General features: G+C 43.2%; 1 long non-coding RNA gene across 1 annotated transcript; it reads left to right on the top strand.

The window, feature by feature from the left end:
- The first annotated feature begins 8,422 nt into the window (after positions 1–8,422).
- On the top strand, positions 8,423–10,746 carry LOC123621864. Its single transcript, XR_006729293.1, has 3 exons — positions 8,423–8,470; positions 9,125–9,182; positions 10,714–10,746. It is a non-coding gene; the product is annotated as an uncharacterized LOC123621864 (long non-coding RNA).
- Positions 10,747–12,660: the final 1,914 nt, after the last annotated feature.

Here is a 12,660-nt window from a genome sequence, read left to right as displayed (position 1 = left end):
TGCATGAAATAGAATGCTCCACTATGCCAGAAGTAGACGGTTTGCGTAGGAGTAGAGTAGGAGATGAGGGTGCTTGATGATTCAATATTTACAACTCTGACACTTTGAACGTGAATTTTTCTATCACATGCCTACGGCTCTCACTCTACTGAACTTTTTAAAGGGTGGGGACTTTATTTTATCTTATCAACCCTGATCCCTTCAGTGCCCGGTACAGAGAAAGCATTCTGCAGAGTATTTGTTGAATGAATGAATGAGTCTCAGATAGATTAAGTGAATTACTCAAGGTCAAACAATGAGTAGGTGATTGAGTTATGATTGTAACAAACCATTTTTTTTTTTTACTCTATTCAGACATGATCTGTGACATGTCACAGCATTCTCCTTGGCTTTTTGTAAAGTTTCCTGGGTGAACCCGAAGAAGCTTGTATTAGTTGGGGTTCTCCAGAGTAACAGAACCAATAGGATATGTATACACACAGAAAGGCATTTGTTATAAGGAGTCTGTTCCTGTGATTATGGTGACTGAGAAGTCCTAACATTTGCAGGTGAGTCAGCAAGCTGTAGTCCCAGGAGAGCAACTGGACCAGGGCCAGGTGGAGTCTGAAGGCTGAGAACCAGGAAACTAAGGAAGGCAGGAGAAAGCCAATGCGCCAAATTGAAGGCAGTCAGGTAGGAGGGATTCCTTCTTACTTGGAAGGGTTGGCCTTTTTGTTCTATTCAGGCCTTCAGAGGATTAAATGAGGCCCATCCACAGTGAGGAGGCCAGTCTGCTTTATTTACTTTACCAATTCAGATTTTAATTTCATCCACCTGAAACCCCTTCACAGACACACCCAGAATAACCTTGACCAATGTCTGGGCATCCCATGGCCCATATGTCAAATTGACACATGAAATTAACTCTCACAAAGTTTTACATTCACAAGCTATGTAGTCAGTTGAGTATCCCAAATTGGTTCCATTAAAACTTCACGGTCTGTATATGTAGTTCTGAATGTGTATGTGTACCAGTCGCTTTTGTTGTGGTTGTGTAGCGTGGTGGGAAGAGCACCTCTGCTGGGTTCCAACCCCAGTTACCCAATGTGTGACCTTGGGCAAGTTACTTCTCTTAGTGTCAGCGTCTTTATCCATAAATTGGAAATAATAATTGTTCCTCCATCATTGGATTGTTGCTATGAGAATTAAATAAAAGCATAAGGCACTTAGCATAGTGTATGGGACATAGTAAGCACTTAAGTGATGGCTACTGTTTAATAAGAAATATTAAAACAGGCCGGGTGCAGTGGCTCATGCCTGTAATCCTAGTCCTCTGGGAGGCCGAGGCGGGTGGATCGCTCGAGGTCAGGAGTTGGAGACCAGCCTGAGCGAGACCCCGTCTCTACTAGAAATAGAAATAAATTATCTGGACAACTAAGAAAAAGTATATATAGAAAAAATTAGCCGGGCATGGTGGCGCATGCCTGTAGTCCCAGCTACTCGGGAGGCTGAGGCAGGAGGATCGCTTAAGCCCAGGAGTGTGAGGTTGCTGTGAGCTAGGCAGACGCCACGGCACTCACTCTAGCCCAGGCAACAAAGTGAGACTCTGTCTCAAAAAAAAAAAAAAAAAAAAAGAAATATTAAAACAAATGTAATGAATGTGGCATAGGCTACTACTTTTTTTCTCCTCTCCTCCCCGCCCCCTTCCTGCTACTACTTCTTTGATTCTGTCAGATAAATACTCTTTCAAAATGTTGAGTTATGTTTTTAATTTTAAACGCTCAAGGGAAATAATGATATTCTTCCATGGCAGGAACCATTCACTTACATTCCTATCTTCAATTCCTCATACGGTGCCTGGTATGCAGTAATCACATGGTAAAAACACAGTATTGTTGGCTCAGAAAAAAACATAATTTAGGGTATTTGCATTCTATAACCCTGTAAAAAATTCCATATATTTTTAATATCCAAAGTTTCAGAATAACTGATTTTTTTCTTATGCATGAATATTAATTTGATTTGAAATAAAACATTCAGAGAGGCTGGGCATGGTGGCTCACGCCTGTAATCCTAGCACTCTGGGAGGTCAAGGTGGGAGGATTGCTTGATCTCAGGAGTTCGAGAGACCAGCCTGAGCAAGAGAAAGACCTCGTCTCTACCAAAAAATAGAAAGAATTAGCCAGGCATGGGGGTGTGCACCTGTGGTCCCCAGCTACTCGGGAGGCTGAGGCAGGAGGATTACTTGAGCCCAGGAGTTTGAGGTTGCTGTGAGCTAGGCTGATGCCATGGCACTCTAGCCCGGGCAACAGAGTGAGACTCTGTCTCAAAAAATAAATTAAAAAAATAAAGTTTTTTTAAAAATCTCAAAATTTTATATCAATAGCAATGCAAAGCATGTCTTCTACATACCACACCAATACCAGGAGATTATTATCACAGTAACTAATTTTATAGTCTTGAGTGATATTAGGGTAGTTTGGTTCACTAAATAGTATTGTATACTCCAGATGATAGCTTTTGTCATATTAAAGTCCTGGGTTTGACACAACTGTATTTTTCTACGTTACTGTAACATATTTTTTCCTGGTTATAAGATACTGTTTATTGTCTTAGGATCACTCAAAAACAATTAAAAAAAAAAATAAGATCATGGCATGCAGTGGCAATGAGAACAGTTGTAATTCAGTGTATGATTCATATCCTCAACACCAATTTAAGACACAAATCTTTTTTTATTAGTTATAATCTTGTCAAGGTGATAAAATAATTAGAATTACCCCAGATCTACCCTTCTAGTGGTGTAACATTATTTCGTAATGTTGCATAATTTTCTCCTGCTATTTCTTCCCCTCAGTCTCCAAAGGAGGGCAAACCCCAGTTGGTTTCCAGAAGCCCCAACCTGAATGGCTTCCTGGTAATTTTGAGTTTAAACATTATGTCTTTGGCTTTTTTTTTTAATACCCCACCTCTTATAGTACCTGGAACCCACGCAGAAGGTGCTTGATATATTCTTGAGCAATGAATATGGAAATGAAAGTAACTTGGAAGAGACTTGGGAAAGCCTGGGAAAGTAGAGTAGGAATGCTTTTCTTTGTTAGAGGTAAAGACAGATAGGTACCGCAACACTGGGACGTCAAAAATGACAATCTTATGTAGCAATTGGTGAGAAGATGTGGAAAATAGGAAAAAATAAGGTAGAGGCAGGCGCAGAGGCAGCCCAAGGAACTGAAGGCCAATTTTGATCATGAGACCTAAAGATAAGGGGGAGGGGGAGTTAGGGACAGGGATGATGTCATCAGAGCAACAACAGAGGAAGATGGTTTTGGCAGCAGCCTTTGAATAGACTTTGAAGAAAAACATTAGAGAGAGGGGAAAAAGGAAACAGGAAAAGGAAGTCTGTTGAGAACTCAGCATGACATTTGGAGTGGGTGGAGAGCTTCCCGTATAGCTTGATGTTTGGAACATCTGGTCACCTCTTACAATAACAAGACCTTAGAAACTTCAGCTTTCTCAAGTGACCAGGTTCGAAGGTGCACAGATTCCACGGCCAAACAGTCATTGGTGGAAGGCAGGAGTATCTAAAGAGAGAGAGAAAAAATACAGTTGGAAACAAACTCTTCTCTTACACTGAGAGCACTCCCGCTAGTTTACTGATGTAAGTATTCATATTTGTAAATTTATTTGCTTTATGTAGTTTTGGAATACAGTATTGGTTTTGTATTAAAGCGTAAAGTCTATTTGCATTCAATTACTTCAAATGGTGAAAGGTAGCCAGCAGATTTACAGTTGTTTTCAAAGTTAATGATTTTCACTGCCTATTTTTCTATTGCATTGTTTAATTTTCACAAGATTCCATATGTTGCTTCATTTCCAATATTGGCCAGTTTTCCACAACTCAATTGTGCCCTCTAGGGTTTCTTAGTATTAATATTTAGTGACAGCTGCTTTGGAATTTTCAAAAGTGATCACACATAGAACTGGACTATTAGAATGAGTAGGGAAATTAAAAATGATTCCCATGTTATCCTCTTTAGGCTACTCACTGTATTATTCAGTATAGGTGTGGCTATGTTTTTTTTTTTAATTTTAAAATTAAAAAAAATTCTCTTCTTTTTTTTTGCCATTAACACACAAGACAATGTGGCTATGTTATCTTAACAAACAACCCCCCTAAATCTCAGTGGCTTAAAAATCAAAAGTTTATTTCTCACAGCAGGTCCAATGCAGGCTGGCTGGGCTTGTCTGCAGGCAGTTGGCTGGGGGATCCAGGCTTCCTGCACTGCGTGATCCCATCGCCTTCTCACCTGCCAAGGTCACCTTGACAGGGAAAAGGAGAGATGGAGGAGGCACATTGGCTTTTAACTGCTTCAGCCTGCAGGTGACACATGTCACCCTGATACTTTCTGTTGGGCAGAACTAGTTACCTGGCCTCAGCCCAGTGGCAAGGGAGCAGGGAGGACCTACTGATGCACGTGAGAGTTAGTTCTGGGAGCTCTAAGTGCCTCCGCTAAAGCTTCTTCAGGAGCAGCTAGGAATGAACACAGTGGACATTCTAGCTTTGTTACTTTGGAAACTATTTTTCTTTTTATTTCATTTATTTATTTATTACCCGGAGCCATGCTCAAGAAGTCTTGAGCAAGTGGACTCCTGGAAACTATTTTTATTATTTTTTTTGAGACAGGGTCTTGCTCGGTTGTCCTGGCTATAGTGTGGTGGTGTCATCACAGCTCACTGCAACCTCAAATTCTTGGGCTCAAGCGATCCTCCTGCCTCAGCCTCCTGAGTATCTGGGACTACAGGCCTGTGCCACCACACCTGGCTAATTTTGTGTTTTTTTTTTTTGGTAGAGATTGGATATTGCTATTGTCCAGGCTGGTTTTGAACTCCTGGCCGCAAGAGATCCTCTTGCCTTGGCCTCCCAAAATGCTAGGATTACAGGCATGAGCCATCATGCCTGGCAGGAAAATATTTTTGATTTGAGGCTTTCCAGTACAGAGTATTTAATCAGAAAGAAGGAATAATAATGGCAATGTTAATATTCATAATTCTTCATTTTTCAATATGAAACTGAAAATTAAATATCCCATTTATAGAAGTGGTAGGAACAGATTTTTATATTACAACTTCTATTCTGATTGATTTTTGTATAACATGAAATGGCCCTTATGCTCCCAATTCTTTGAGAGAACTATTATCCTCCTTTTTAATCTATTCCTTAGATATAAATTATAACTTTCTTTTCAATTATTTCTTCTTAATTTTAACTTGGAGCTATTTGAAAGCTGTTCCCTAAATTGTTGTCCTTAGTGATCCTTCATCTTGGAGAAGTATATTACACTTATTATAACATTTTGCAAATTTTATCTCTTAGGGAAAATATATTTAAGGAAACTTCGTAGTTCTATTGAGCTCAATGGCTCTTTATTTGATGTTTTAATTCTGGTAAAATATATATAACATAAAATTTACCATTTTAACCATTTAAGTATATAGTTCAGTGACGTTAATGACATTTACATTGTTTTGCAACGATTGCCACCATCCATTTCCAGCAAATTCTCATCTTCCTGAACTGAAACTCTGTTCCCATTAAGCAGTAACTCCCCATTCTCCTTTCCCCCCAGCCCCTCGTAACCACCACTTTACTTTCTCCATGAATTTGATTACAAATGCACCTCAAGTAAGTGGAATCATACAGTATTTATCTTTTTGTGTCTGGCTTATTTCAATTAGCATAACATCTTCAACTTTCATCCATGTTGTAGCATGTGCCAGAATTTCCTTCCTTTTGAAGGCTAAGTAATATCCCATTGTATATATCTGTTTATCCATTCATAATGGCTCATCTTTGACAATATCATTTATTTGGCTTAGTCAGTCAGTCAATCATTAACACATATTTTGAGAGCTTTGTATAATCTATATACAGCACATCTTGATTAGAGGGACATTAAAGTCATTCAATACATGGCCATCTGTGTCCTTTGAGTCTGTGTATCTGATATATCTTGCTATTTCTACCTTTTCACTAGGCCTTCTTGCAAAGCTCCACTTTCAAAGGAAGTTACTACCTTCCCTGTACCTAACAGTGCTCTGGAGATGGTAAACTACAGTGTTTGGCTTTCTGTACGTGCCACATCATGAAGCTTTTCCTTTTCTGCCCTGATATACTAAGAGGCTGACTTTTTTGTTGTTGTTGTTACCCAGGCTAGAGTGCTTTTTTCTGTTTTTGTTTTTGAGACAGTCTTGCCCTTTAGCCCATGCCAGAGTGCCATGGCATCAGCCTAGCTCACAGCAACCTCAAGCTCCTGGGCTCAAGCAATCCTCCTGCCTCAGCCTCCCAAGTAGCTGGAACTACAGGCATGCACCACCCTTCCCAGCTAATTTTTTCTATTTTTAGTGAGACGGGGGTCTCACTCTTGCTCAGGCTGGTCTTGAACTCCTGACTTCAAGTGATCCTCCCGCCTTGGTCTCCCAGAGAGCTAGGATTACAGGCATGAGCCACCACGCCCAGCCTTAGAGTGCTTTTTTAAAAGTCACTTTAAATATGGAGGTACTATAGAATGTTAGGCACATTATCACCGCTTCACCATGTTTCTGAAAATCTTTATTATAATTCTATTGCTAATCATACTATTAACCCTCATATACAAAAATAATACAGTAGTCCTTCCTTATCCTTGTGGGATATGTTCCAAGCCTTCCAGTGGATGCCTGAAACCACAGGTAGTACCGAACCCCCATATATACTGTTTTTTCCTATATATAGAAACTTGTGATAAAATTTAATTTCTAAATTAGGCACAGTAAGATCAAGAATAATAACTAATAATAAAATAGAACAATTATAACAATATGCCAGCATCCCTACTCTTGTGCTTTGTGGCCACTATTAAGTAAAGTTCACATGAACACATGCACTGTGATACCATGACAGGTGGATCTGATAGCTGCGATGGCTACTAAGTGACTCGTGGGTGGGTGGGCAGTGTAGACATCATGAAGACGCTGGGCAAAGGGAGGATTCAGATCCCAGATGGGATTAGTTGGGATGGCCCAAGGTTTCATCACATTACTCTGAACGGCATGCACTTTAAAACTTCAGAATAGTTTATTTCTGGAATTTTCCATTTAATATTTCCAGACTATAGCTGACTGTGGGTAGCTGAAACCGTGGATAAGGGGGGAGGCTGGTGTCATAGCTACTAGGCGCTGTTCTAAGTACTCGACACAATACATGATGATGCCAGTCTTTGAAAAAGAAAAAACAGGATAGAAAAGGGGGAAATTATTTGCAAGCTTTGGACATGCTGGGTTCGAGGGGTCTGAGGGAAAGCAGGTGTCTAGTGGCAGGGAGCCAGTGGGAAATGTGGATCTGAGCTCCAGAGTACTGCCAGGGCTGCAGACAAATTTGGGAATCAATATGTAGGTAAGAGCTGAAGCTGCAGAAGAAGTGAGATTTCTGAGAGAGAGAGAGAATAGAGTGTCCACTTAGTCCAGCCCCAGCCCTGAGCTGAGCCAAGGGGGTGAGCAGGAATTAGCCAGGCAGGAGGCAGGAGAGGTCATTTCAGGTGGAGGGGACAGTGGCGGCACAGAAGCCTGCAGGGTCCCTGGTTACCACTGTTCTCCTTTCTGTCTCTATGAATTTGACTATTCTAGTACCTCCTATAAGTGGAATCACACAGTATTTATCTTTTATGTCTGGTTTATTAGGGTCAGTGGCTCTAAACCCTGGCTGAGCAGCAAAATCACCTGTGGAGCTTTGAAAATCTCCAAATGCCTGGGCCCTGCAGCCAGAGATTCTGACTCATGTGGTCTGAGGAAGGGGACAAATATCTGCATTTAAAAAAAAGCAAGAGAGCAGCATGGGCAACAGAGTGACACCATCTCTACAAGAAATAAAAACATTAGTTGGGCATGGTGGTGCGCACTGAGGAGGCTGAAGTGGGTGGATCGTTTGAGCCCAGGAGTTCAAGGCTGCAATGAGCTACGATTGGGCCACTGCCCATTGCACTCCTGCCTAGGTGAAAGAGTGAGACCCTGTCTCAAAAAAAAAAGAAAAGAAAAGAAAAGAGAAAAAAAAGCAAGTGAGAGGCCATCCTGGCACTCTGGGAGGCCGAGGCGAGCGGATTGTTTCAGCTCAGGAGTTCAAGACCAGCCTGAGCAAGAGCCAGACCCCATCTCTACCAAAAAAATAGAAAGAAATTATCTGGATAACTAAAAAATATGTATATAAAAAATTAGCCGGGCATGGTGGCACATGCCTGTAGTCCCAGAGACTTGGGAGGCTGAGACAGGAGGATCGCTTGAGCCCAGGAGTCTGAGGTTGCTGTGAGCTGGGCTGACACCATGGCACTCTAGCCCGGGCAACAGAGTGAGACTCTGTCTCAAAAACAAACAAACAAACAAAAACAACCCAAGCGAGAATGTCCGTCACAGAACAGAAGTAGGAGAAGATTGGAGAAGAACAGCGTCACATAGGCTGCAGGTGAGGGAAATGGTGAACAGTAAAAAAGTGCCTCTGAGCTCAATAAAAAAGGGGACCAAGGAGCAGCCACTGGGTTTGGCAAATAAGGCTTTAGCAGAACCTTTGAGAGAGCAGTTTCATAGAGGAGTAAGGGGAGACTCACTGGTGAGCAAGTGCTCCGGGCACTGGAGAAAATGGATGCAAAATTATGGCTGAAAGGGAAGGATTCAAGAATGGGTGTACATAAGAGTTAAATAATCAGGTGGCAGGGACAGAAAGGGAGGGACTTGATGCCTGATAGCTTCTGTTCTCTAAGTGGAGCTGCGGGCACAGTCATCAGAGGCCACACAGCGGTTGGTGACTAAGAACACAGGCTCAAATTTGAGTTCTACCATTTCTCAGTTCTTTGATCTCTGTGCTGCAGATTCTCATCTGTACAATGGGGATTCTGCCCCGTAGGACTGCTGTGAAGGTTAAAATGAGTTAGTGCCTATGCTTTTTCTAGAGCAATACCTGGCACGCGGTGAGGACTCAGTTTTGTATGGACAGTGATGGAGGCAAAGGACTGGGCTTGCTGGCCCGGCCACCTCCGGAAAAAGAAATCCCATAGAACTGAAAAACGGTTGTTGGCAATGTCAGTGCCCCAGCTAAAGCTGGAAACCATTCATTTTGTAGCAGAACCGACCAGTGACGATTTGATTTTCTTGGCAGATCTCAGCAGCGGGAAGCCAAGGTAAGGCACTCGCCAGGGAGGTGGTGGAAGGGTCAGAGCCTGAGAATTCCAAGTGCCCCCGTGACTGTGGCCACATGGCTCTACTTTGGCCCGGGTTGGGGCTGGTAGCTGAGGAGTCAGGGAGGACCCCAGGTGTCTGAACTCGGGCGAAGGTCCAAGGGGGAGGTTTAGCGGCCGAGAAGGAGGTGGAAATGCGGCCGGCGAGCGAGCTATGGCTGGAGAGAGAGTCCGCACACAAGCCCTGGTTGCAAGCCCGTTCTGCCCCATCAATCATTTCCAAACGCACCGGAGGCACCTGGTGGTTCTTCAGCCATGCCGCAGGGGCACGTCTTTCCACCAGAGCGATGCCATTCTCATTTGTCCAGACACGGGGCTGGTGCGTAGGGGTAGTGGATGAAGTACATTTTGTTTGTAAAGTTTTGGAGAAAAGTGTTTCCTTGTTTTGTTTTTGGTTTCACAGCCACTGCGCTTTGGTGGAGTAAACTTGGGTTGACTGTGAGGCGACATGGCCTTTGATTCTGCCCTCTCCAAAGTAACGGGGCAGTTTGGGCTGGGTCACGCACCTGCTTTGGGTCTCAGTGTTCTCGTTAGTAAAAGGTGTGGGCTGGACTGGAAGTTTCCGCGCTAACTGGCTCTATCTGGCTGGAGGAGGGTGCAGTTCGGCCGCGCCGCTGGGCAGAGCCGCTGGAGCGTCGCGGGCGCCACCTTGTGGCCGATACTAGCAGTGCCGCCAGCAGGCTCGGCGAGACCGAAGCGGGCGACGGCGGAACCGGGCGGCTCTCTAGACCGGCTTTATTTACATTAAAGAAAAACCTCTCCAGGGACAGGGTGCCCTATCCAGGGCAAGAGTGCTGTCTTGTTAGAATAAATTGGGGATGAGCTGGACATGGCACAGTAGCCACCGTCTCATCATGACGACCAGAGTAACTCATCAACGCACGTGAATAATTTATGGTACGCGCGGCCCGTTGGAGAGAGAGGGCGGGTAGCATCAGCCAAGACTTACTGGGGACCAGATTGCTTCAGTTAGATTTTTATTGACTGAAGCAGTGACCTTGAGAATGACTCCGTCTCCATATTCAGCCCAATCTCACGCGTTTCCCAGAATAGTTATAAAACTGATCTGATGTGTGTGGCGTTTATGTAACGGCACTTGTTGAGCAGAGATGAAGTCAGGGTCAGTCTACGATGAGCCACGACAGCCTCTGTTATCTCTAAAGAATTTTGTAAATGGCTGATTAGTAATATTGGACAGCCAGGTGTATGATTCAGAAGGGTTATTGGAACAAAAGCTTCTGGAAATTGCCTTGGATTGTGAATTTCCTCCCCGTGGGCGTTGAGGATATCTGCCACGGAGGCTGCCACGAAACAGATGAAAATGATAATAGAGGGGAAGTTGGAGGGAGTTTTTCTGTCAATGTGTTAATCCTGGAACCCTCAAGAAAGAGATCCAATGCCTCTGGCTTTGGGCTGCACGTACCTGCTGCCTTTGTTTAACTCCTACTTGTTTTTTATTATTTTTCTCTCCCAGAAAAGCTGCGGGCTGAAATTTTACCTTCCTAAGAGCTGGCTTCAGAAACTGCTTGGAAGAGCTCTGTTTGGGCCATTTTATTTCTCCTATGAAGAAACCTGTGGATTAAAAACTATGTTATTTATTTAGTATAGACAGATATCAAACCAAAATTTATTACAGATATCAAACCAATCACTTACTTCTTTTTTTTTTTTTTTTTTTTGAGACAGAGTGTCGCTTTGTTGCCCTGGTTAGAGTGAGTGCCATGGCGTCAGCCTAGCTCACAGCAACCTCAAACTCCTGGGCTTAAGGGATCCTACTGCCTCAGCCTCCCGAGTAGGACTACAGGCATGCGCCACCATGCCCGGCTAATTTTTTCTATATATATTTTAGTTGGCCGGATAATTTCTTTCTATTTTTAGTAGAGACGGGGTCTGGCTCTTGCTGAGGCTGGTCTCGAACTCCTGACCTTGAGCGATCCACCCGCCTCGGCCTCCCAGAGTGCTAGGATTACAGGCGTGAGCCACCGCGCCTGGCCCATCCAATCACTTACTTCTATAGTTCTCTAAGTCAATCTAGTAACCCTACCCTTCAATTCCTTGCCCCTTGGTTTTGTATCTAACGTCTCAGAGCAAATATGGTGCACCATAAGAAATTTAAACTGTCTGCTCCCATTCTTAAAATTTACCTTGTTTATCCTGTTTTGTATTTCCTTCTTGTTTTATAACACAAGGTAAACACCCTCCACTTGTGTTCTACGATCTCTTACCTCCTACCTTGTACATCAACTGTTGCATCTCTTCTATATTTCCAACTTCTCCTGAGCATATAATCATGCTTAAGGGATTTGCGTATTTAAACAAAGAAACAGACTCCATCCTATTCTCCACTCTCGTTGCTGTCTTGGGTCTCCATTTCCTGTCTGAGCCCTGCCTCTTAACAGAGTATGGAATGTTCTCTATCTCCATTCCCACATCTCTTAATAATTTCTCAAATGATAGTGACAGGCCTCCAACCTAACCGTGCTACTAAAACTACTCTTGCGGAAGTCACCACTGCCAAATTCAGTGGATGCTTCTCTGGCCCTTCTTACCTACCCTCTGTGTGATGTTTATTACCACTGACCCCTTCATCTGTTACCTCTCTTCAGTTGACTTCAGTGGCACTGCTCTCCAGCCTCTTTAGTAATCCCTTGTTAGTTTTCTTTTTAGGAAAACACAAATGTGTGTATGTGAGAGAGAGAGAGTTCACACTTACCATTTACTGAGTCCCTACTAAGTGCCCGGCACTGTAGTAGTTTGCATACATTTTCTCATTTAATCCTCAGAACAACTTTATGAGATAAGCGCTTTTAATTCCCATTTTATATGAGGAACCCATGACTCAGAGAAGTGAAATAACTTGCCCAAGTTCTACAGCAAGTAACAGGATTAAACCCAGAGATATCAGTGTTCAGAGGTTAAGCTCTTTCTCTCTAATGTCATACTGCCTCTACTCCATCATGCGTCTTACAGTTTAACCTTCCTGAAGGTGCTGCCCATAGTTCTTTCTCTTCTTATTTCCCTAGGAGTATTATTCTTACTCCAGGATTCAAGGACTATTGATGTCTATTTTTATGCCGATACATGTGAAGTCACTGTGTACACTGTCGTTCCCCACAAATAACTGCCCACTGGGCATCTGTAAATCCATGCCCCACAGGCCTTGCAATCTTAGTGTGTCCAGTCTTGATCAAAGCCCACAGAGTTCCATAGGAAGGAATTTTACCCACTTCCGGATTCATCCCATATTGCTCTTCTACGTGGTCAGCACGCTCTGGCCACACCAACCTCCTTTCTGTTCTTCAAATGTGCCAAACGCCTTTCTGCTCCAAAGCCGTGGCATGTGCTGTTCTCTTTGACCGAAACTTTCTTTCCGCAGATTATCTCACAGTTGGCTTATTATACTTCTTGTCTCAGCTCAATT

This window comes from Lemur catta, chromosome 16, assembly GCF_020740605.2.
Source record: "Lemur catta isolate mLemCat1 chromosome 16, mLemCat1.pri, whole genome shotgun sequence".
Taxonomy (NCBI): domain Eukaryota; kingdom Metazoa; phylum Chordata; class Mammalia; order Primates; family Lemuridae; genus Lemur; species Lemur catta.
Note: the sequence above shows the minus strand (reverse complement) of the source record. Positions and strands in the feature narration are given on the sequence as shown.